Below are 24,928 nucleotides of genomic sequence, written 5' to 3'. Positions count from 1 at the left end.
AGTTCCTCCTAGTAGGTTTGACAGAGACGCGAGAAGATAAGGGAGTAGGCTGGGTTGTGTGATTTTTTAGCGAGTTACTGCTGGACATGTGGGGCCCGGGATTTGACTTGCCATTATCATTTTAACTGCGATGCTACGACCGACGTGAGTCTCCTGATTCTTGACCACCTCCATACAGGTGCCTCTCCCTATGCTCCACCATGTAGTAGAGGTTGGATCTTGCATGAGAGCCCACTTCTCCACTTTTTCCTTGCCTCTCTTTCCTCCACATATAGCCCACTATTGTACTACTTACTTGCTCCTATATGTGCTAAGCTTGCCACATAGGCATAAAGTCTGATGTGGCAAGTTAATTAATAAGAGAGAGACTAATTTGGTGACCCAAGGATGAAACGGTGCTAAGCGCGTGTACCTAGGTGAAAAGACAATTTTGAGTCTATAGCTAATTAATGAAGCAAACTTAGCAACAAAAAACTACTGATAAGCACCTATGCATTGGGGACATGATTGCTAAGCCATTTAATGCCCTTAGCACCTCATCTAAGCACCATTTTATTGGAAGAGGTCACTCCTTGGCAAATGCAATAAATACTACTCCCTCTGTCCCATAATATAAGAACATTTTTGGAACTACACTAGTGTCAAAAATGTTCTTATATTATGGCACGAAGAGAGTATGAAGAAAGAGATAGAGAGAAGTAAAAAAATACACTTATGGCCAACCTTATAGCTAACCTTGTTGTAGTATGAGTTACTAAGTGATGACATGCCAACATCAAATAGCCTAACACACCATGTTAAATCTCCAAGGGTGCGACCGCGCGAGCGACACGATGGTCGTGGTAGGCGCGACCATGATACAGGCTGTTGGCTGCCCTTGGATCTGAGATTGAATGGTCGCATGCTAAGTTGCTGAAAATTTGCAGAATAACCCTCCAGGATAGTATATTCACCCATAGGTCTAGAATCACGCCATGCAACTGTTCGATCTCAGATCCAAGGGCTCTCGGAAGCCCGTATCATGGGAGAATGGAAAGCCACAACCCTGCCGTTCGCATGCTGGCGGTTCGCTCCTACTCGTCCCCGCACGTCCTTTAATATTACGGTGGTTCACTCCTAGTCGTCCCTTCCTTTCACATTACGACAGTTCCACTAATCCTAACCCTCCTCCCAAATCCATGGCGTCCCAAATCTCCATGATCGGCAGTGAGTACAATGTTAGAACCATCACCGGCGATGTGTTCGACGTCATCTACACCCATTGTTCTGCGACGGTGAAAGGATGCCTTTCTCGCTTCAGACGCATGTTCGGAAACTCAGATGATGAGTGGGTCGCTGGGCTAGATGTTGAGTACACCACAGTCCTGGGACGAGAGAAGGATCTAAAGGAGGAAGAGAGGAAGAAGCCCGTCGTGATCCAGGTTTGCGTGCATGACTTATGCTTGGTCTACCACATATGCCATGCCGACGTTGAATGCCTGTATTTTAAGAACTTCCTCGAGAGCAACCTAGTCAAATTTATTACTGTAGACTTTACGAATGACAAAAGAGTCCTTGGTCAGATAGGCCTCGTTGTAGGCAACCCCTTCGACCTCCAGAAGAATCGGCTGCTGCCCTCTAGTGTCCAGCCTTCAATGCTGATCCTGGCAAGAGCCATGGTTCATCCTTCGTACGGTAAACTGGAGAAACCTCATCACACGTTTCATCGTCATGCATGGCAGCAGAATGTACTAGATATAGACCACATCCACTAAGCTGCAATGGATGGCTACCTTTGTTTCAATATCTACAAGGGTTGGAAGAAGAGCAAGAGCCAAGTGTGCGGTTCAAGCAAAGAAGTATCGGCCAAGAGGAAGAGGGACAAGGACGAAATCAAGGACATGGACGAGGACTCCGAGTAAGGTGGTAGTGTCGTTGCTCATGGTGGTTCTAATGCAATGTCTACCGGATTAGTTGCATAGTTTAATTTCAGGTGTGCTTAGTTTAATTTGAGGGGTGTGTTGTGCTGAGCTCCCAACAGAACTATGTTATGTTTCTTCTTGTTACTTTAACTCTTCAGTACATCCATACTAGTATTTCTTACATTTCATTTAGCACCCCATTTAAGCACGTACTAGCTTTTTTAGTAGTACTATATGCATAATTTGGCGACGAGCGCTCTCTATATGTACCACCTTTTTTGATTTCAATTTTGCTCCATGGCGCAATCCGTCGATACTACTACTGTACAAAAGTACACATTTTTTAAAAGGCTAGAGTACTATTCATCACATATATAGCCAGTTAAATTCTCAACCTAGAACGACATGCATGCCATGTAAACTGATACGGATGAAGTATAGTAAAAATGAGGTGATTTTACCGAGCGATCGACGGGGGAGCATGGCCTGTCATGCGGTCCCACGTGTCATGATGTACCAAGGCGATGCGCGTGTCCCTCTTGAGGAAGAAGCAATACTACGTGGTTTGAGATGATGGCGAACCAAAGTGTGAAATAATGGTTGCTTCGTCCATCTGGGAAGGTGCGGCATTGTGATTTGACTTCTCATTGCTCATTACTACTACTGGGCCGGTAAGAGTGGGGTGCGTCCCCCTGCTGTTCTGCACTGTTATTTGGTGCTTGACACGTCGACCGGGTTGCTATATGTCCCACATGTCGGCGACAGGAAATACAAAATTCATGAAAGTGAGCGTTGACTTTGTTTTGGAAAGATCTGATTTTACGGAGTACGTACCCACTAGGGTTTATAGGGCTCATCTAAAAAACATTCGTTTTTATGTTTGATAAGTCTCAATTCTACTACTAGTTGTAGTACCATCACATGTTGGATTTCAAGGTGCGTTAGATCACCCGATGCAAGCAGTGTCAAGACAAAACTCACTAATGAATGTAGAAGTTCATGGAAATTTAGTGGTCATTCATGCATTTCTTCTAAGTAATGCCTCGGTAAACATACCTTCTTGAGAAAAACGAGCATACTAATTACTTGTGCAAACTATGAAATTAATTCGACCACTCACCGTCTACCTTGGTTGGAGAGATTTTGAAATTGAGCCATAAACAAGAAATGAGGGAGTAGTAACTTTTGTCTCGATTACTATTTGTGGCCTTGTATAGATGAAAAAATGTATTTTTTATAGTGGCCTTGTATAAGTAAATGGAGGGAGAACTAAAGGACATATATATTCCAAACAATATGATAATCTCTCTAACCAAGGTAAGCAACACTACAAAAAAAATACACTTCCGTGATGATACATGTTTGTCACAGTAGGTCGCGTTTTTTGTCATGCATGTACATCCATGACAGAATCAAGATAGTCATACATGTGCTGTCATAGAAGTGTTCCATGACATTACCAAAATTATCATCACGGAAGTGTCTACTTCCATGACAATAAACCACGTGTCACAGAAATGCTTTCGTCAAGGGTGACCGACACGTGGCATCCACCGTAACGGAATGCCGTTAAGCTATTGGGTCGGGTTTTGGATCCGATAACCCGTTAACAGCCCCGACCAATGGGGATTGTCCATGTGTAAAATCATCATTGGCTGGAGGAGACATGTGTCAGGTCCGCGTTGGCATAGGTGTCACTCATCCAATGGGCGAGATGCGCCTATGATATGTTGACACGTGGACCGGCCCATCAAGTTTAAATGGGCCGGCCCAACTAAAGGCCCACAAGATTGTGCAGACCATAATGGGTGAGCCCAGCTAAAGGCCCACGAGATTTTGCGTACCATAATGGGCTGGCCCAGCTAAAGGCCCACGAGATTTTGCGGGCCATAATGGGTCGTCCCAGGTAATGGCCCACAAGATTTTTGTGTGCCATAATGGGTCGGCCCAGGTAAAGGCCCACAAATTTCTTGCGGATCATGATGGGCCGGCCCAGCTAAAGACCCACAAGATTTTGACGACATTAATGGGCCGGCCCAGCTGTAGGCCCACAAGATTTTGAGGACCCTAGTAGGTCGGCCCATTAATTGGCTGCCATGTTTCGGGCCAAATGTCGGCCCATATTTGATCCGGTCCATTAATGGCCTGCCACGTTCCGTGCCTAATAATGGCGCATATGAGATCCGGCCCGTTAAAAGCCTGCCACGTTCTGGGCCAAATCATGGCCCAGATCAGGTCCGGCCCTTTAAGAGGCTTTGGGCTCAATTATGGCCCATATCAGATTCGGCCTGTCAACTAGACGCTATGCTTTTGGGCCCACTTGCTAAAGGCCCATTTAGTAATTCGGTCTGATATTAGTTTCGGCCTGGTAAGGGCCCGTTTAACATTGCGGCCCTATATTAATTTCGTCCTGTTAAAAGCCCGTCATATAGTTGGGCCTAACTACGACCCGGTTTGCATCCGGCCTGCTCGCAGCCTATATCTGATTGGTCCAAACAAGTACCGAGACAATTTTGGCATGTTAAAAGCCCGTGATTTGATTCTCACAATCATGGGCCGGGGTCCATTTCGGGATGCTGCCGGCCCGTGAGCTGTTCGGCACGTTTCAGGCCCAACCTACTTCTCAGCCTCCTAAAAGCCCATTGAGTTTTCTTGTGAAAAGAGGGCCGGGGCTTACTCAGCCTATTAAAGGCCCGAATCTACTAGTGGGCCAGTTTACTTTTGGCCTTTTAACGGACCAAGATGACGGGGCCCATGATGCGGATCATACATCGTGATTGCATGACGACCCGATTATGTACCGTAATTTTACGGTTTGGCCGGTTTGCTACGAAGACAGGATATATATATACAGTAAAATAACTGCAGCATCGTGAATAACGAAATTATGGCATATTGCATCCACTTGGCATCAAAGTTCGCCACTATGATAATAAAGCACAAGCAGACAGCATATTACATACACTGGGCATCAAAGATCGCCACTAGTGCAAATAAACACGCCGACAAAATAATATACAAAACCGACAGCACTTCAATAGAGTTCAATAAAGGTTAGCCCTACTGGCGAGCTACAATGCAAGCAGCTGAGCAAGATGATGAGACTGTGCTTGTTCAACACTTATATCTTCCACACTCTGAAAGATAAACAAGCAGACAGATGATAGGTTTTGCACATAAAAGTATCAGTGCTGACAATTCATCACATTTCTTACTAACGAATAAAGTGACACAGTTTAAAATTGCATTAACACAATATGGTATTGTTCAGGTCAACACATGGCAGGAAATGACATTGTGAAGGAGTTGGCAGCTTCATGACACCACTGATTATAGATCAAGAACTCATTTCAGGTTGGCAAATAAAGAGAAAGTTTAAAGAATAGTAGAATGATATGACATTGTTCATAGTTAATACATTGCAGAATATGACATTGTGTTGTAGTGGGTAGGTTCACCACACCACTGGATTACGGATGAAGAACAGAAGCATACACACAGTGCAAAAGAAGATGACTTGCTCTGTATAGTTTAATTTACATGGTATGAAGAAGGAACTTGGTTGTACAACTGGAAACTTAAATTGAGAAGGACAAACTTTTGTTTATGAACTACATAATAAACTTTAAAGATGCAATTTGATGCAACCACCAAAAATAAACAGCTGTTGCAGTCATGCCTAACCAAATATACACAACAAAGTTTGAAGGCTTGAGAAGGACAAAGTTACATTACTGGTGAAGACAGGCTCTATAAAGCCCTTGTCCATGCTGAAGGGGGGGGGGGGCAATTCAAGAAGTTTACCACAGAATCTTCTTCATAAGCATTGCCTTTATTCTACATTTTGTTAAGAGTAAATATAGATGTGATAATATACGAAAAACTGGAGAATATTTAAGATAAGACGAAGAGTGATGCTACATAACCAAGTAGCTATAGATGTATGTGCAGCGATACAGGCAAAAGGCACATCCAAGAGCAATGCACAGCTAAACTTCTTCAGTACCAACCTTATGGTAAGAGTAAATATAGATCTGATGTGTAAAAAATGGAGGGCAAAGGAAAATAAGTTGCAGAGTGATGGTACATGAACAACTACCTATCAATATAAGTACACTGATAAAGGACAACATGTAATTACAAGAACAATGCAGAGCTAAAAAAATCATGGGCATTGGATATATTCTACACTAATGTCACCATTCAAACAGATCAGATAATTTGGAGCGAACAATTGATAAGCAAGCTATCATGCATACTGCTGTCACATAATGAACCAAGTATGTATGCAAGTACAGTGATATAGGACAACTGGTACTAACAAGAGAAAAGTAGCATGCAGCATATTTGCGATATCCTATCGTTCTTTTCAAACCGGAATTCTTCTTCGAGCAGATTTCCTGCAAAAAAAGATCCGTAAGGCACATGCGGAAAAGTAGAAGTTCAAATTGTCATGTGATTTCATAGACAGTACCTCATCCTGGGAACGAGACCAGTGCATAACAAGGTTTTTCCATTCAATGTCTTCTAAATTTAGCACAGGAGACTTCACCGGAAATTCGTTTATAGACTTGCCATCAAAGTGTGATTTCCTCAGGTAACACCGATACTGCTGTAATGCTTCCTTGAAAAGCACAAGCAAGCTTTGCTAGTCATGACTATCCAGATTGACCCTCGCCTAGTTACAACAATGTAATGTAAATCATTGATGTGTTCAATCAGCAAAAAACAAGAAAATAATAACCATGAATAATAGCACTTACACGTAAGTTGGACAGGAAGATGTGAAAATGGTGTTTGTTTTCACTATAATCTTCCCATGATGGGAATATATGCACGTAGTCCCTAACAACATTGAAAGCATTGTATTTTAAACTGGGAATAAATGGAATGGGGTTCCAATCTGCAGGAATTGGCCGTCTCTGCAGTTGGGGTAGGTCTTCGGCCGGTGGACTTGCTATACTTTTTGCTGGAGTGGGATTTTTTTGTGGTACGGCTAGTGCTATGGCAAATGAAGTCGGTATATATTTTGCTGGAGTGCAGGTCCTGTGTGGTGGGGCTAGTGGTGTGGCCAGTGAAGTATAGGTACAGTCTGCTGGAGTCGGTCCTACGTTTTGTGTCACTGGTTGTACATCCAATATAAGTGGGGCGCTATCTGATTTCTCCGGCACCACCACGTTTTTCAATGACTTTGCTGGTGCTCCTTCAGGTTCGGCAATCACCCTCTTCCTTTTTGATGTCTGATGCACAAGAACAACATTTGAGTGGAAAAACATGGTCTGATGACAGATGGAATGTGTATTGATAATGGATGGGCATGGCATCTCGAGTTATATGATGAGTAAACTAAGCAGATGGCGGTGAAACAAAGTAGAAGAAATGCAAGACAACATATGCAAGATACGCGCAATCAATAAAACCTTGCCAAATTAGAACAGGCACCTTGATGGGTGAACAGGACAGGCCATCTGCCTTTGACTCCTCGAGGTCAGAATAGTCATTAGGATGATATTTTGAACAAGAATCAACAGGTGGGGAGCGTACGAGTTTCATTGCATCTAGAATGGCACTCAATGCCTTGGTGCCAATTTTGTATAAGTCATTGCAGTGTTTAGCTTCAAGAGTGGACTGCTGCTAGTGCGACACAAAGCAGCTACATAGATCATAGTGTAGATATAACAGGAAAACCTTAAGCATCAGAGTAAAATCAGCAAAGTGGAACTTACTGGAATATATGTGCTAGTACTGTCGGTACGGTTAGAAAGGCCTCGGATACCAGTTCTCTTCAACTGAAGGTGCGGTACTGTTAATATCAGTGTAACTCTCAAAGGCGACACAGCTCCCCGCATTTCCTTGCTATTCTTATAGGATTCAAGTGGGCAGGTCACTACATATCCTATTCCTATGTTTACAAAATCCTACGAATCAAAGAGGCTCAAAGTGTCCATCACAACCGACCGTATATACCTCTACACTGCAAATGTCCCTGCTCATCTTCAGTACAAGGAACATACTGTACTACTATCATACTCCCTCCGTTCCAAAATATAAGTAGATGAGTAAACTAAGCAGATGGTAGAGATTTCCACTATGGATCACATACAGATGTATCCAGATACATTTTAGAGTGTAGATTCACTCATTTCGCTCCATATGTAGTCCATGGTGGAATCTATACAAACACTTGTATTTAGGAACAGAGAGAGTACATATTAAAGAAAGAACGGAAGGGGAACATGGTAAAGAAGAGCAAGTAGATTTTGGATAATAAAATGTTGGTTGCGCAGCGCCCACACATGATGAACCAGAGCGCATTAAGAATGCAACTCCCAGCTATCTGTCGACCATTTCAGGCGGTTGGATGAAGATCCTATGACTCCTAACCCTTCTTCTTCCTCGTCTATGATTCTTCCCATACAGAACACCGCACGGGCCGCCGGTCGGACCATCGGCCCGCACCGCTTGTGTTCCTCCGCCACCCCCACCCCCACCCCCGCCCCAACACCCACCCACGTCGAGTTTTCTTCGTTCATCGAGGCCCCACAACCACCCGAGCCCCTTAGTTCGCACCGGCGAACTCCGGCAAGCTCTGAAAAATCGACTGACTCAATTTTGAAATATAGTCTACTGTGATTTAACTAGTGTGGAAAATAAAAGGGGAAAACCATAAGCATTGGGAGTATAGTGTTGAGCGTTCCATGGTGGATCTGAAGGTGCAAACCGGACAAAGGCAACTTGGCAACCAAGACAAGAAATCAGAGTAAAGCAGTGGTGATCTATTTTCTTGCTGCGATAAATAAGTTGAGCAGATACGAAAGAGTACCGCATCTGGTGCGGCGCCATGTACGCATCTGCTGAGAATTTGATGGTGTTGTGGTAGAGATGGCTGTCGGTGGCATGAAACCAGAACTAGGAGGGTAGACGGTGGCGGCTGGGCACGGTGGACGAGACGGTCGTAGGAGCGGCGCCGGCTAGGTTGACGACGACGGGGATGAAGCGAGAGGACGGGATGCAATGATCCCGGTCCAAAGCCATGGATGAGAGAGGTCGGTCTCTTGTAATGGACGACAGTGTCGGGGTATCAACTCTGGCATGGTGGTGGAGGATGGAGGCGGATGGGGTGGCGGACGGAGGAGGGTGGGGTGGAGAGGGTGTTTTGGCGCCCACGGAGTACGAATGGGGAAAAGGGAGGTAGAAAGGAAGGGGTGAACCATGTATTCAGGGCGCGCTTGTCTCAAATGCGAGGAAATTTACAACTTAGCCCCTGTTTCAAATTTCTATTACATCACAGCAATATTAGTCGGTTGAGGATAGGACGGTAATCTCGCATACACTGAATACTTGCCGACGAGAGTTTGTTTTTGGCACCCACCTTGTATGAATATGAATCGGGGAGGGAGTCGATTTCGGCCGAGGACACACTGTGTTTTGGCGCCCACCGTGTATGAATCCGGGTGAGAGGCGATTACGTCACGTTTGGGTGAAATTACAAACCTACCCCTACCGAAACCTATAGAAATCCAGCAGATAGGCTTCGCATGGCAGGGATAGGCAGTAGTAATTTCCATCTCGCAGATTTTGGCTTCGGGCGGTTACTGCGACCTTGCCCGCTTCGTTCAAATTTTGCAGAGTGCACGTTTACCGTGCCAACTCAATTCGAATCCCGTTTGTATTCTATTTTTTTCGGGAGGGATCCATTTTCAATTAGAATTACATTCTATATACATCATTTTTTTAATATATACTTTCAAAAGCACAACACCATTTATACATAAATATTGTTTACAAATGGCATGATCTCAGATTCATAAGGTTGTATCAATCAATTTGGATTTTCAAATATTTGAAACCACTTTATGTTGAAATTCAATGTATGCATTCCTCGCTAACTGTCTCCAACTAATGCATGTTTCATGCCTTTTTTTTACTTCTCAAACATGTATAATGTGTTTCACACAAGCAACATATAGTGTAATCCCGTTTAGACATTAATTGCATATAAACCATAAATTGTTTGTAATTAAAGAATCTATGGATCACCAATATTGATAAACTATATAACATTACACATGTGCCCAAATTCAAATGAATATGCATGTTTGATACACCAATTTGCGTTATTATATTATCGATGTCGTGATCTCCAGTTTAAATATTGAATCCCCTTTAATCCAGATATTCATCTCATATAGCTATCGCTCATGCTTATATAGGACTATCTCTTTGGACCTATTCGCATTCATTGTCTCTCAGGTATCTCTCGTGCTACCTGTATGTCGACAATGATCTTTTATCTTCATAACACACTGACGATACTCTCTCCCTCAACCTTCATCACTCTATCTCTCTCTAAGTATATCTCGCTCCCTGCTATGTGTGTCTAACTATGATTCTCCATGTGGAATCTCTTTCTCTCACACAAACACAAACCTTTTTCTCCCGGGGTCTCATTTCTCTCTACTATTCCCATGTGTGCCACTCGCACACCCCTCATATAGAGATGTCTTTCGCTCCTTAGATATGAGAACCTACGACTCTTCCTCTTAGATATCTCTATCTCACACACAAACACAAACTCTGTCTCCCAGGGTCTCATATTTCTCCATTGTTCTCTTGTATGTCGCTCACACACATTCTCTCTCCCTAGAGTTATCTTGCGTTCCCTCATATGTCTCTCTAGCTATCACTCTCGTTGTGAAATATCTTTCTCTCTCGCAGACACAAAACTCTGTCTCTCGGGATCTCATTTCTCTCTGATATCTGTTTGTATGTGACTCACATGCACCCTCTCTCTATCTCTATCTCTCTCACACACGCATAACTCAGCCTTCTGATCCACTCGACTCCTATCTCTAACGCACACTAGCTAGCATCTTTATCTTTCTATTTATCTGTTTCTCCATCAACCTTCTTTCTCGCCCTCACTCTTGATTCCTATCACGCACACTACATATGTTTCTCTCTACATGCAGTTAAGTGCCCTCTCACACACATATATAACTTCACCCTCTGAACCACCCATCGGTCATCTCCAACAGCCAAACTAGCGGATGTCCCTCTAGCTAGCATCTCCATCCGTGTATCTGTCTGTAGTTTCTCCGTCAACATTTCTTTCTCGCACGGAGTCTTGCTTCCTATCACCCACACTATATATGTCTCTCCATACATATGCATTTATAAGTTGAACTCTTTTGCACAATCGTTGTGTCTCACTCCCTCCGCTCACCATAGATGCATGCTCCAGCCCACGCCACTATCTCTTAAAGACAAAAACAGATGCTCACTTGTCGGGCCTTCTTCCCTGCATTCTCACATGCATGCATATTGTCATACCGATCCGTCTCTCCCATGTTGTTGATCTTATGACTAATGTATTCTTTCTTTTATCTCGATCATGCCCGCGCTCACACACACACATCCCACTTATACATGTATACCTCTCACACATGCACGTTCAAGGTCTCTATGTCTCCATACGTAGTTAATTAACCTCAATCCTAATGCCACATCGAATAGTTATCCTCTTTTGTGCACATAACTTCCACCTGGATGGGTAAAACACACACTCACACTTAACAATCTCCTTCTAGCTACCCCCCCTCGCCTCTCACTCTTCCCCTATATCCCCGAAACCAATAAGACCATCCCTTTGTTTAATTCCGCCTACATGCACCATAGATATATAATAGTCTTCCTCAGTGTCTTTCGAACAAACACGTTCTCTCGATGTCGACTCCGCTCACGCGCACACACCTTCTCTTCCCTCTCTACGAGCATTTTCTCTCTCGCACCCCATCTTTGGTGGCCCTTGCCATACATATCACCTCTCTATGATGAAGCCATGCACACTTAAATTACATCCGCCACAGAGGACCCTGCGACACACACACACACACACACACATGCACGCACACCCCTCCCACACACACACTAAGACTCCATCTCTCTCTCTCACACACAGAGAAACACAAACACACACACGCACACCCACCCACCCCCCACACTCACACTAAGACTCCATCTCTCTCTCACACACACACAAACTAAGACTCCATCTCTCTCTCTCTCTCTCACACACACACACCCCACACACACACTAAGACGCCATCTCACACACACATGCTCTAGGCGAAGCATTTGTTCCTACGACCCTTCAGCCAACCTTACCCGTATGATAAACAATCACCTTTATTTACTTGCATAACATGGACAAATTCAACTTTACTTTAGTAGTCAGCAAACTTCTCATCCGTACCCTTATAAAAAAATGAGTTGGCGATGATGGTGTTCCTGCCATCTTGTAATACAGACCGTATGATCTATATCTGACAGATAGAAAGCAAACTATGATAATTTTACAAAAGATACCCGCACCTCTTTCCACATCATTATCTCCCACAACCTCATTGCTCAACAATTAAAAAAGAAATAAGTCTCTGGAATAATCTAGCATGCATGGTGGCCGTTGGCGCATGCCGGCGCCGTCCATCCCCATGCCTCTGCCCATTCGGACCACCAGTCACCACCACGCTCGACTCCTCCTCGCCTTATCTCTCATCTTTCATTTTTTCGATGACATTCTCGAGATACCAGCTTTCCGATGAAATTTTTGAGATATCATTAGGTTTTACACATGGGATTACTCCTGCATGGGTCAATCACAACAGGTGTTTTGTAAAAAAATGCATATTGATGTTCCATGCAATGCACGAGAATCTTGCTTGTAATTATATAATGCAAATCACGAGCAGGAAGTGACATTTTTTTGACACAACCACGTTAACATGGCCACATAAATCACTAGCTAAAGTAAATACCATTATACTTATATCCCGATGCAAAAGGTTGAGTACATGTCCGAAGACTAGAGTCGCACACACGCACTCTGTCTCTCAGAATCTCTCTCACACACACACCAGTTACGTGACGCCCACTTAAGCAGATACGTATGTTACAACTTGTGCACCCGCGGGTACACATGATGCTGCGCATTTATTTAAGCCGGAAGGCGAACCCAAACAGTAGCTGCATTCATTCCCCTCCCGCCACCTCTTCTTTGGTCGCCGTCGCCCGGTAGCCATGGCCCGGCCGAAGGTAACAACATACGCCATACTCCAGCCGGAGCGGCGCTTTAATATGGAAATTTTAGTGGTCATGCATGCATCTTTTTGTGCTAGCACTCCTATATAAGGGCTGACCGGTCGCTTCCTGCGGACATGCGCGGGCGGTGGAAGAGGAAGGAGAAGGGAAGCGGGCTGTGGAGTAACGTTTTTTACCACAATTTCTTAGGAAACTGAGTGCAATAACTGAGTAGTTTTGCAAACTACCAGTACTACACCTGAAACGGTTCAAAACCTATACTCCCTTGCCAGCGCGTGCTTCCCGTGTGAAACGGTCAGCGTCGCCCTGGAGCGTTAGTGCCGCATTAATGCCCGGCCAGAGCGGAGGCGACCTCTCACTGGCACCGGCTTTGAAGTGGAGCGACGGCCGAGAGAGCGCCGCTTCCCGATGCACGTGACTGCCCTGTTTGGATCCATGGGTTAGAGTTAGTTTGAGCTAGTTGGGGCTCAAATAGCCCTAAAGTATCCAAGCACGAGGGTTTAAATTGGAGCAAGTTGCATCGAACCCACCAAAAAAAACTATCCCACCCAAGAGGTGCTAACTTGAGATAGTTCTCATTGGGACCACTGAAAAATCACATTTCTCTCTCCATCAAGTGCATTTATTGTCAATCTAACCCTGTCACCCAAACACCTCTTTGGCTACAGTTAGTTCAGGGTTAGTCATTATTTAGTCTAACATCTAGCTAAGTTAGAGTATCAAACAGGAGCAATATAGGACATGCAAGTTGCTCAAAGCATACAGTCAAATTCGTACGTGAAAGGATTTTTTCTATTTGAAAATGGATCGTGAATGGAATTTTTTTAAGAAGGCTCTTGGCATGTCGCTAACATGTGCTGAGTTAACCGACCTCAATAGACAGCAAAAAGCCAGCCCGCCGCACTTTGATAGAGACGAGGAGGGAGAAGCGATACAGGTTGCTGGATTACTATAGATAGGTGTCGCACGGAAGCCAAGAAATATGGTGATAGTGTGGTTAGCCATGTACTAGTATGATGTAACTACACTGGATTGCCGTGTTTCGTACTCTTCCAGTCCACTATGGAGATGATTGGCTGATTTTATATCGCTGAATAATATTTAATATTATGAGTGCAGATGCTCCACCACGAGGTTCCTTGCTCCTTCTCGGTCATCCGAAATCTATGTTCTTCCATTGTATTTTTTCTTAGTTGAGCTTTGTTCATCCTTTTGCCAACATGCGAGACATCTAGCATCAAGGTGCACGTGTTATGCAAGGATAGTTCCATCTATATGAAGAACACGTGGGACTAGAACTACGAGACGGACATGTACCCAAGAGTGGACGTACGAACCTGAGTAATGTAGCGCAGTAAGTGAAGTAGAAAGGCAGAAATGGTATGAACATGCGTGGCATATAGGGTGTGTTTGGTTGCGTTCTCATCTCAGCATAGTTGTTCCCTCTTCATGCATGCTCAACTCAACACCCCTCTTCATGTACGCTCTCTTCATGCATGCTTCTAGTGTATTTGTGCTAAACTCGTGTCGACTCATGCACCCTCCATACACTATACCAAACACCCAAAAGTTGGTCGAGAAGGGAACTCTTGGGCGGCATTTATCTCTTACTACGTACTACCACCAAATGTTGTACGTGCAATGCACGGTGATGTTCTGGAGCACGTGCCTAAGTACTCTACTACTACTATATTAGTTGGAGGCACATATTAACTTTTATATTTGTTTACGTGTTTGCCCCGAGACCTTCCAACTAGATGTGTCTTTCTCTCCAGGTCGCACTTTGTATCGTTCATACCACTAAGTACTACTACATGTGGTCTCCGACCCAGAAGTGGAAGAAGTGGAGACGCTATACCACGCTGTTTTTTTAGGCTGGGTTATACCACGCTCTTCATGTCCCACTCCTTTCGCTGACATGTGGGACATCCAGCACGTGCCGTGTTTGGCACCCTTCATTGTAAGAGTTGAAACGCTAGCATTCATCAGAAATAAAAAATAATTATAAATCAGAAGTGATACTATTTTTTTTGAGAACCAATCAGAAGTGATACTATACCACGCGGTTTCCTTGCTCCTCGATATCGGAAAGAATACTTCCGTTCGCCAACATGTGGGACATGGACCATCCTGGTCCACTTGACATGCACGCAGAACTCCAAGGGAGAGTCACCTAGGTCGTCGCTCCGCAGTAACAATGACTAATGAGCCGTCAAATCATAGGCCCACTTCCCACTTTGAAGTTGCTCGGACGAAGGAACCATCATGACTTCGTTGAATTCCGCTTCTTGAAGAAAACTACTGTACCAGCAGTACTGCTAGCTATAGTAGTTACTCCAATAGAGGCCTCCTTCCATTCATAGGATAGGAATTTTATAGGAATATGAAAATAATAGGAAGTGAGATGACATGCATCTCAATTCCTATAGAGAAAGAGATTCCATTTGATGCATAGGATATGAATTTTTCCATTTAGTCTAGGCTAATGTACTAGTAATTTTCTCTAAAAACTACAGTAGTAACTAGTAGTACTGGTACATGCTCGTACTCAGACATAGACACACACACTAACAACTAGTACTACTACTTCTCACATGCTGGCTAGACGCCGTCGTTCTCCTTCCCAGCTTTGTCGGTGACACCCCACCGTGCTTGGATCTCCGCCGACCTCTCTGCACCAGTGTGTGTGTCCTTTTGTTTCCTGCTGCAGCGGGCCTCTCTTTTCTTGAGTGCTTTCTAACTTTTCCGCTCCCTTTGTGCGGCTTTGTCCGCCTCTTGATCTGACACCCATTCGGCCTTGGCATCTTCAAATTCCTCCCACATAGTTGTGAGGTCGCGAGCGGTGATGAACTCGGCACGGCGGGATGCCATCGCTTCCCTACATTTTTCTGTGCGGTCGTGGGCGGCGAGGAACTCGGCGCGGCAGGATGACATTGCTGCCTTACCGGTTAGTGTGCGGCACGGTGGCATGAACAATGCTTGGTGAGAGCTCTGGGGTGGAGTGGCCGGACAACCGTATAGTGCATTGGTTTGTCAAGAGCTCAAGGACAGAAGACGAAGTAAATTTGGATTCCCCTTCAATCCTGGTCATTTATTACCGAGTAAAATGCATTGGCGGTCATCGAACTTGTCTTGATAGCTCACTTTGATCATTGTATACGAGATATGGTAATTATACGGTCACTTGCTTAGCGTATAGCTCAGTATTTGTCTGGTTGACCAGTCAAACAGTCTGCATGCGCCTCATCAGCTCGTGTTCTTTATCTATCTACGCGGGCCTACCTATCAATGGAGAAAGAAATACTGTAAAAACAAAAATTATGCGTAGGTGGGGAATCAAACCACAGACTCGTCGCTGCAACGCACCCTCGTCAGCCATATGAAAATGAAATACTTCGCGTCAGACACTCACGCTCATGCTGTCAAAGCATGCTAATGCATGCACGGTGCCCTCTAAATCAAAGTCTTGCACATGGCGCAACGCAAACGGCGAGCCTATCACCTGCGCGCCACGGTGGTGCCTGACATTATTGTTTGGACATTTGATGGAGGCCTACGCGAATGCCGAGCATGTATTCACCTGGATCAACACCAACGGTCATACTCGGAGCGCCTTGCTCATGTATATCGTCCATCACAATGACAATCTATAAAACAGCCTAGCTAGAGAGGGTACTATGGTAGTATGGTACGGAGTATGTACTATCGCGAGCGACCGATCTTAGTGCCACTGCACACCGAAACCCCTTCCATCGCTAGCGCGCGCTTCCCACCTGAAACGGTCACCGTCTCTCCACAATGTCAATGCCACATTCATCGGACTTAACTACAGGTGCAATTGGTGTGTCACTAACATGTGGGCCAGATGTTCGTTGGGCCCACATGTCAGTAACCCAATGCATCTGTAGTTAAGTCACCGAAGCAGCGTCCGCATTCACACCCGACGAACCTACTCTGGCACCAGTTGTCCATCCGTCTGCCGTGGCTCATTGCCATTCGCCCGCTATATTAACTTGAGCCCCAGCTCCCAGCCATAGCCAAAGACCCACACTTATTATCCTCCGGTCCCTTCCTTCTGTCGGCACCACTCCAACCATTGCCTCCTGGCGCTCCGAAGCTCTCTTGGACATACTGTCGTAGGAGCAGACAAGGGACATCGGCGTCTCTGCTCCGGGCGCGCTCCAAAGCTCTCTTCGATGTACTGTCGCAGGAGAAAACGAAGGAGATCGCCGGCACCTCCCTAGCCGCCCTTCGCTGCCACAACCACAAAGCCGGTGCGCGTGCGCGGGCACAACCGACAGCGAGGAAGAGTAGTACACGGTAGGTCGCCGCTGCTCTGGTCCCAGGTAGGCCAGCGCTACTCCACTCAGTCAACACCAAGCCTGGTGGGGTAAACATCGGCGGCCGATTAGCCGCTTGATGGCGACGTGGAGGCAGAAATCTTCAGAACCTTGTGCTCTGGAGGAGGAGGTTATCTAGGCGGATGAGGAGGAGGCAAAGGAAATGGCCGGTTTTCTCCGGTTCATGGCCGGACATGGTGGTCGGGCGCCGACGATCATTTAGATTAGGTTTACAGTAGGTTTTAGTACGGTTTGTGCGAAATATGTAATGAATTTCATCCAGTTTGTAGGAAAAGTTTTCGGAATGTAATGAATTTCATCTGGTTAATTTGAAATTTGCTTTGTTTGCACGAATTTCGTCCGGTTAGTTCAAATAGTTGTCAAAAGGTATGCGGGCAGCATCGGATGGCATCCATTACTGTCCTCGGACAAATGCCGATGTAAATTTGTGGGACAGCGCTGGAGATGCCCTAACTATCATGCTATAATCACTAACAGTCCTCCATTATTTGGCAGGGAACAGTTATCCCTCGATCAAAATCAGATCCGCGGTGTTTCGCACTCCTCCCGCATAAGAGTGTAAACTCTTGCTTACATAAAAATGGAGCAAGTGGATGGCACTGTAGCACGTCATATCACTCGAACTAGCCCGCCTAATGAGCGAGAAAGCACCGCCTTCGTCATTTTGTTCTGGATTTCTATCGATCGATCGCGCGAAAATGTTACGCTTCGCAAGTTCTAAAGGAAAAGGCGGCACACTTACGACTCGTACGCGTCGCACCCCCGACAGTCCAGCTCGCACGCTACTCACCAGAGGGGACACGCGTTGTCTTGCAATTTCACTGACATGTGAGACCGTAATTGAATAAACCATCGATAGCCGAAATCTAATCGCTCTGCGGGCGTCGGCTGAGAAGAGAGAAATGGGGGAGGGAGAAGAGATCGCCGACCCGTCACACATGGACTCCAAGAAATATATGGTGATAATGTGAGGTGGGCCATGTTGGAGTCCGGACCGCTTCCAGAGCCCTCTCTCACCGCCCTGGCCCCTCAAGACGCCAGCTGCCCGCCGCATGCATGCATAGCAAGTAGTACTCCTTATGTGGAGGAGAGAGAGGCATTGACAAAGTCAAGGAGTGAGCTCTGCAAGAGCCCGTCTCTACACGTGCTCCTAGGTATAAAAAAATAATTCTAAAAAAAGGCATAAAAACAATTGTGTATAAAAAAAGAAAGGTAAAAAAAAATTTGAGAGGAAATACATAGCGAGAAAGTGAGAAAAAGTTATAACCTGGGCATTACATGAGGAAGGAGGGAGTGGTGCACATGCCAAGTTCACTGGGCTGCCGTGTTTCACACTCCTCCGTCGTAACAGTGGAGACAATAGCTTTCATCAAAAATAAACAATGAATATTCGTTGCTCGTCCTCTATATCAGAAAGAATACTTTCAATCGCCGACATGTGGGACGTCGACCATCCTGGTCCACCTACCATGCACAAAATTATCCTGGTCTACCCCGGTCGTATCGCGGGCCCAACCTTTCCACTGTAAGTTGTTCGGACGAAGGAACCATCATGACTTCGTTCAATTCCGTTTCTTCAAATAACTTACTGTACCCGCAATACTGCTACCACACGCGAAGACTAGATGGCATTGTACCACGTCATATCACTGAAACCCACTAGGACAAACTAGCCCGCCTAGGTCATCTATTTTGGAACGGAGGGAGTACGTCTCTGCACTGCTATGATTTTGTGTTGCACGTTCTCTGTACTTTTGCTACGATTTTCCTACCCTATGAACCAAATGAGGCCTGAGTGTATCTGTGTTGACTATTGTCTGATCGATCTCTAAGCCTACAATTTTAGGAGCTAGGGCTATTGGTCGATCGACGAGGGATAAGTATAAGCGTACCATGAGCTCATCGGCCCAAATGTTTCTCTTTGGTGAGTGTTTTGCATGTACTATAGCTCGAACAGTAGCTAGCCTACTAACATCAAGAATCATCAAACAAGCCCCGCTGATATGATAAATAGTTCGAACTTATATCTAAGCATGCCATATATTACATCAAAAGCTGGTGAGGATACATCTGTTTCCATAACTCGGAGAGGGTTCGCATGATTCACTATCAAACAAAAGTAGCAAGTATCGCCCACACATGACAGTGCACTAGCCCTAAGATGGTTTGATAATACGCATCGTTCTAGTAATTAAACACAGGGCAATGCAAACTACCCTGAAGGATTAGCGCGACCAACTATTTCTTGTCATCGATCTCTCGGGCAATGACCACTGCACGGACAGCGGCATGGGAATCGATTTCTGGGGTGATGTCCACAAGACTGACCGCGACATCGGAATCGATCTCTGGGGCGATGTCCATAGGATGGACAGCGGCATCGTACTCGATCTCCAGGGCGATGCCAACAGGATTGGCCGCGACATCGGAGTCATCAAGGACGTCCACCGGCACCTGCACAACCCTAACATATTAGCAAGCACATTGCAAATAATCGAAAACCACAACTATGGTAATAAGCCATTATTTTTTACCTTGTGCAGCTCACCGGGGGATCTCATACCTCCGGGGCCCATCTTTTCGTCCTCGATGGGGGCCATCACCTTGCCAGGGGAATACTGCTTCTCAACGGCGACTATCTCCTCAAACTCGGCCTTGAGCCTCGCATAGGTGGCCATCAGAGTTCCTGAGGTAGGCCGGTGGGGCCCTTGTTGTTCTTCCAACTTTCTTTGAGGAGTTCGTCCGCCAACGTCGTCAACTCTTTGGCCAGTGCTTGTTTCTTGGAGTTCTTCATATGAATGGGTTGACCCGCCAGCATGGTCAACTCGTTGATCGGTGCTCGCTTCCTGGAGATCGCTGTCTCCAGTGGGTTGTCCGTCGGCAACTCTTTGCCTAGTGCTCCAGGATCCATCAATGAACTGACAAACAAAAAGCAATCGAAAGGAAACCACAATCGCAATTAAAACGGGAAAAGAATAGGATCTAAGAATCGGTCGGTGCTTCACAAAAAGAAGATTCTTGGAATGAAAATATAGCAGCATAACTGATTCGCCCACCTTTCCTACATCGGTACAGAAGAAAAATGGTAGAAGTGAGTAGCCTAGAGTGAGGTTTTCTTCAAGAAAGGGAAGAAAGGGCTTGAATGAGCGTTCCAGTGAAATGATGGTTGCTTTGTCCAGTCCAACTTGGAGGCCACCTTACCACTGCTGGTAAAGGTGTGGGTTTTGTGATATGACAGGTCATGACGGCCACACTGGGGTGACAGTTGAGTCTTGACTGTAGCACCTTGCTGTGATTTGGTGGATGGCACACAGTCCCGGATGCTTTGAATTGTCCTGCATGTAGATAGAGCGGCTAGTCATATAGGAGTGCTCAATATTGTGCACCGCGACCAAGGCAGAGAGGAAAACAAGAGAACTATGTAATTAATGCATGAGTTTAACTAGGGTAGTTTTTTAAAGTACGAGATACATTCCTCCAATCGCAAAATGCCTTGGTTCATGAGATTTGAGATTTGAGCCCTATACACCGGAAGGGAGGGAGTACTGCACGTGGTGTAGTCTAGTCACTTGTTGAAATCTCTAGAAAGGCAAATAGTAGTTTCCAGTTTATAGGGCTATACTACTCCCTCCGTCTAGGTGTGTAAGTCATCTTACGAAAACCAAATAGTCCCAAAACACTTAGGCGCGGTCCATTAACTTCTAGTGCCTTGTTTCTTGTTTCTTGACATATCAACCAATAAGAGATGGGAGGTGTGCATGCTTTTAATGACTTGCAATGGCTAGTTCATTGCATGCAATGCTATTAATTAGCAAATAAACATTGGTCATCCCAGGAGGAAACGGTGCTAAGCGCATGGACCTATGCAGAATGAGTATCAACCAATGGATGATGGAGTTTAATTGTTAAACAATAGCAATTTTGTCTCATGCAAGAGCATGCCTAGTATATGCGTGCTCCAAGGCATCGCACCACGCGAGCATTCGCAACTGCCACGTTCGGGTTGCGCTTGGCTCTTCGCCTCTTCGAGAAGATGAACAATGATGCTAATCCTACTTCTACAGTATCGAATCCACTGCTGCATGTCAGTCCACCTCGTGCGAGAGGGATAGCGTGTAGCAAAAGCTTCTACTTACTGCTCCTGCCTTTGCGTCTATGACAGGTGGGCCCAATAGGTGGTTGGCCCTCCTGTCATGCAGCCAAAGGCAGGTGCAGTTAAGGCACCGGAGCTCAGTCCGCGAGGGAGAGGGCATTGTAGTAATCAAATTTCTCGGTCTTGTACGAGTTGACGCGACACATCAAAGCACTGCACTTGATATAAGTCTTTTTACAAATTTCAAATGGACTACTTCGTACATTGACATATTCTGCTTCGTATGTAGTCACTTGTTGCAATCTCTAAAAAGACTTATCTTTGGAAGCGGAGGGAGTATAATGCATGCATGCATGCCGTGACTTTCCTTTTGATACTTGCATGTGTTGATGTCGCGACCGGTTTTCCGGGTATTAAATTCCAGAAAATGGCCGTTGTGCTCACCAACCCCAGGATAACTGTTAGCTGATGAGGCATCAACTTGATACAGAAATTCCAAGCAAAATGCAACATATGTAGTACAAGACCATTCTGGCCTATGAGTACAACAAATGGTTTCTAGTGGTTGATGGCGGAAGCGGGTTGTGAATCATCAGTGTCTATGGGACTCCATTTCCCACAGGAACAGCTGACCAGGTTAACTCCTATCTTCGTGAGGCTGCTATCACCATTGCGTGGGTTCCGGGGCTGTCATCACGGTCGCTCCTCTCCGCGCAAGAAATCTGGCCAAGACAATAGCCAGGGACAAGCCAGTGAGTACTTTGAATGTACTCGCAAACATTATGAACATGGGTATAATATAACAATGATGTTCCGAAATATTTATGCTCATGACATCAGCCACAAAAGATAATAAAAATTCTGATGCACGCAAGCATGTTATTTATGGATGTGCAATAACATAGTAGTATTAAAATTATGAAATAAATAACAAGCATGCCACAGTCGGGCGTCTTAGCGACACCACATAAAGGGCTTTAAAAGAAATGCCGCAGTCGGGCGTCTCAGCGACACCACATAAAGGGCTTTAAAAGAAATGCCACAGTCGGGCGTCTTAGCGACACCACATAAAGGTCTTTAAAAGAAATGCCACAGTCGGACGTCTTAGCGACACCACATAAAGGGCTTTAAAAGAAATGCCACCGTCGGGTGTCTTAGCGACACCACATAAAGGGCTTTAAAAGAAATGCCACAGTCGGGCATCTTAGCGACACCACATAAAGGGCTTTAAAAGAAATGCCACAGTCGGGCGTCTTAGCGACACCACATAAAGGGCTTTAAAAGAAATGCCACAGTCGGGCGTCTTAGCGACACCACATAAAGGGCTTTAAAAGAATCAATCATAGTGAATATCCCGGAGGTAGAACCATCCCAGGGATATTCGATAATACCAAAAATATCACGGGTTAGTTCACAACGAAAATAATAATCATAATTATCAAAAGTCACAAGTCGTGATTCCAGTTCTGGTTTAACAGTTTTTCTCCTCCGAAGACCGACACTAAGACCGACACCTGACCCATCCCAGACTGTAATCCTTAACCATGGACACGGCTATTCAAATAGGTTTAATCTCTGCAGAGGGTGTACTCTTTACCCACGAGTAACAGATTCCTTTAGTCCATCGGGACTAATTTCGTCTACGGTCTTTTTGTTGAAAACACACCTAACTTGCACACACCAGCTTAACTCACACGTGTCTGGAATCACCCATGACACCTGTCAAGCAAACTCTAAGTGGGGAGGCTACAACCTCGCGTAGCATGGGATCAAATTTATATTGCGCGCTCTAAGGGGTGGCCTCCCCTCTCGGTCTCAACCGGAAACACCCATGCCCTAGACCAGGTGGCCTGCCTACCAGCTACAACCGGTATCTTCCACCATGGACTCTTTGTACGGTGTCTGCTAGAAAGAGGTTGACAACTTACTGAACCGTACTCTACTTGTTGTAGAGACGAGTGGTAGTACGAAACAAGTATGGGGGTTACTGGAACAAGACTCGATCTAGGGTCGACTCAGGAGGTTTAAGTGTTCCCTGCATGATTAGCATAACGAATATATTTCATCGAACAGACGGAGTCACCACTCATCATACCCCTATTGCCATGCCGGACACACTCGTCTCGACGAGGAACTAGGGACAAGCTCGGGTCTACCCAAGACAGAGACTTTCCCGTTTTCCTTCCGGTAGGCACGAAAGTCATACGAGGATGATCACTATCACGAGCATGTCCATTTCTAACAGCAAGGAAATTTTCAATAAGCATTCATGCAAATGATCACATCACCACATAAAATAACGAGTTCTACGTATTGAGGTGGTGTCATGATCGTGTCAAACAATGCATGCAAAATATTATGCCAGGGTTCAGAATGCTTGCCTTCAATGTGTGGAAAGGCAGGGTGCACTCCAAAACATTTGAAAGCTTTCTCCTCTCTCCAAAATCCTATTAAAAATATTTTTGAATCAATATATAGTTTCAAAAACAGTACCAAAAAGTTACCTGAAATTTTTTGAAATAAATTTTAAAATAAACTAGACAATATTTGAGAGAGGTAGGAAAAAGAATCAACTCCTTTGGAGTTGTAATAAAAAAGTTATAGCCAGTCAAAGTCCTGGTCAAAATCTGTTTTTTTAAATAAAACAGAAAAACAAAAGAAAACGTTTCAAAAATGTACACGTCGAAGGCGCATTCTGGAAATGCGCTTCCACTTACTCCTGCATGGACCGGCGCTGGGTCACTGACAGTGGGCCTGCCTGGCCCACTGGTCAGGTTTGACCAGTCGCCCTCCCTCCTCTTCCTCGGGCCGAACAGAGGCGGGGGCTCCGGCGATCGTCGCCGGCGTTAGGCGGCTCCTCGCGGGCCCCCGAGGGTGGGGATGGATCCGCAAGACTGGGGCGGTTCTTCCGGTGGTCGAGGGAGTGATGGGGATGGAGGGAGTCGTCGGCGACGAGCTTCGCGGCGGCCGGCGGCGTCGGGAGTAAAGTGGTTTTGGGGCTGTGGTGGTTCCCGATCAAAGTCGAGCAGGGGAAAGGGTTCACGGGAGGAAGAGAGAGCTTCTGGTGGCGCCGGAATGGCTGGGGCAGTGGCGGCGGCAGGAGTTGCCGGAGAGGAAGAAGACGACTCTCTCTCTTTGATTGACGGCTAAGGGGGCACGAGCGGAATGGTGTGAGGCTGTCTGCGTGCGGGGTTGAGCTCAGGGCCTCCTTTTATAGCACATCCGAGTCGGTTCGCGGCGGCTGTGGATAAGCTTGCCGGCGACCGCCGTTCTGTAGATAGGGCGACATGGCGGCGACGCGCGCTAGAGGACGAGGTTGATGATGAGCTTGAGCCGCTCCAGGGGGCAGCTGGCGAGCGCTGGTGGCTCGGCGGTGCCGACCGTGGCAGGGTGCACTGCCGGGCGGCCGTGGCGGCTAGATCTTGGCCTGTCGGAGGCGTGGCGAGGGGCTGGTTGGCGTGCTCTGGAGAGAG

The sequence above is a fragment of the Triticum dicoccoides genome, chromosome 4B, assembly GCF_002162155.2.
Source record: "Triticum dicoccoides isolate Atlit2015 ecotype Zavitan chromosome 4B, WEW_v2.0, whole genome shotgun sequence".
NCBI lineage: Eukaryota > Viridiplantae > Streptophyta > Magnoliopsida > Poales > Poaceae > Triticum > Triticum dicoccoides.
The sequence above is the reverse complement of the archived record's forward strand: the minus strand, read 5'-3'. Positions refer to the sequence as shown.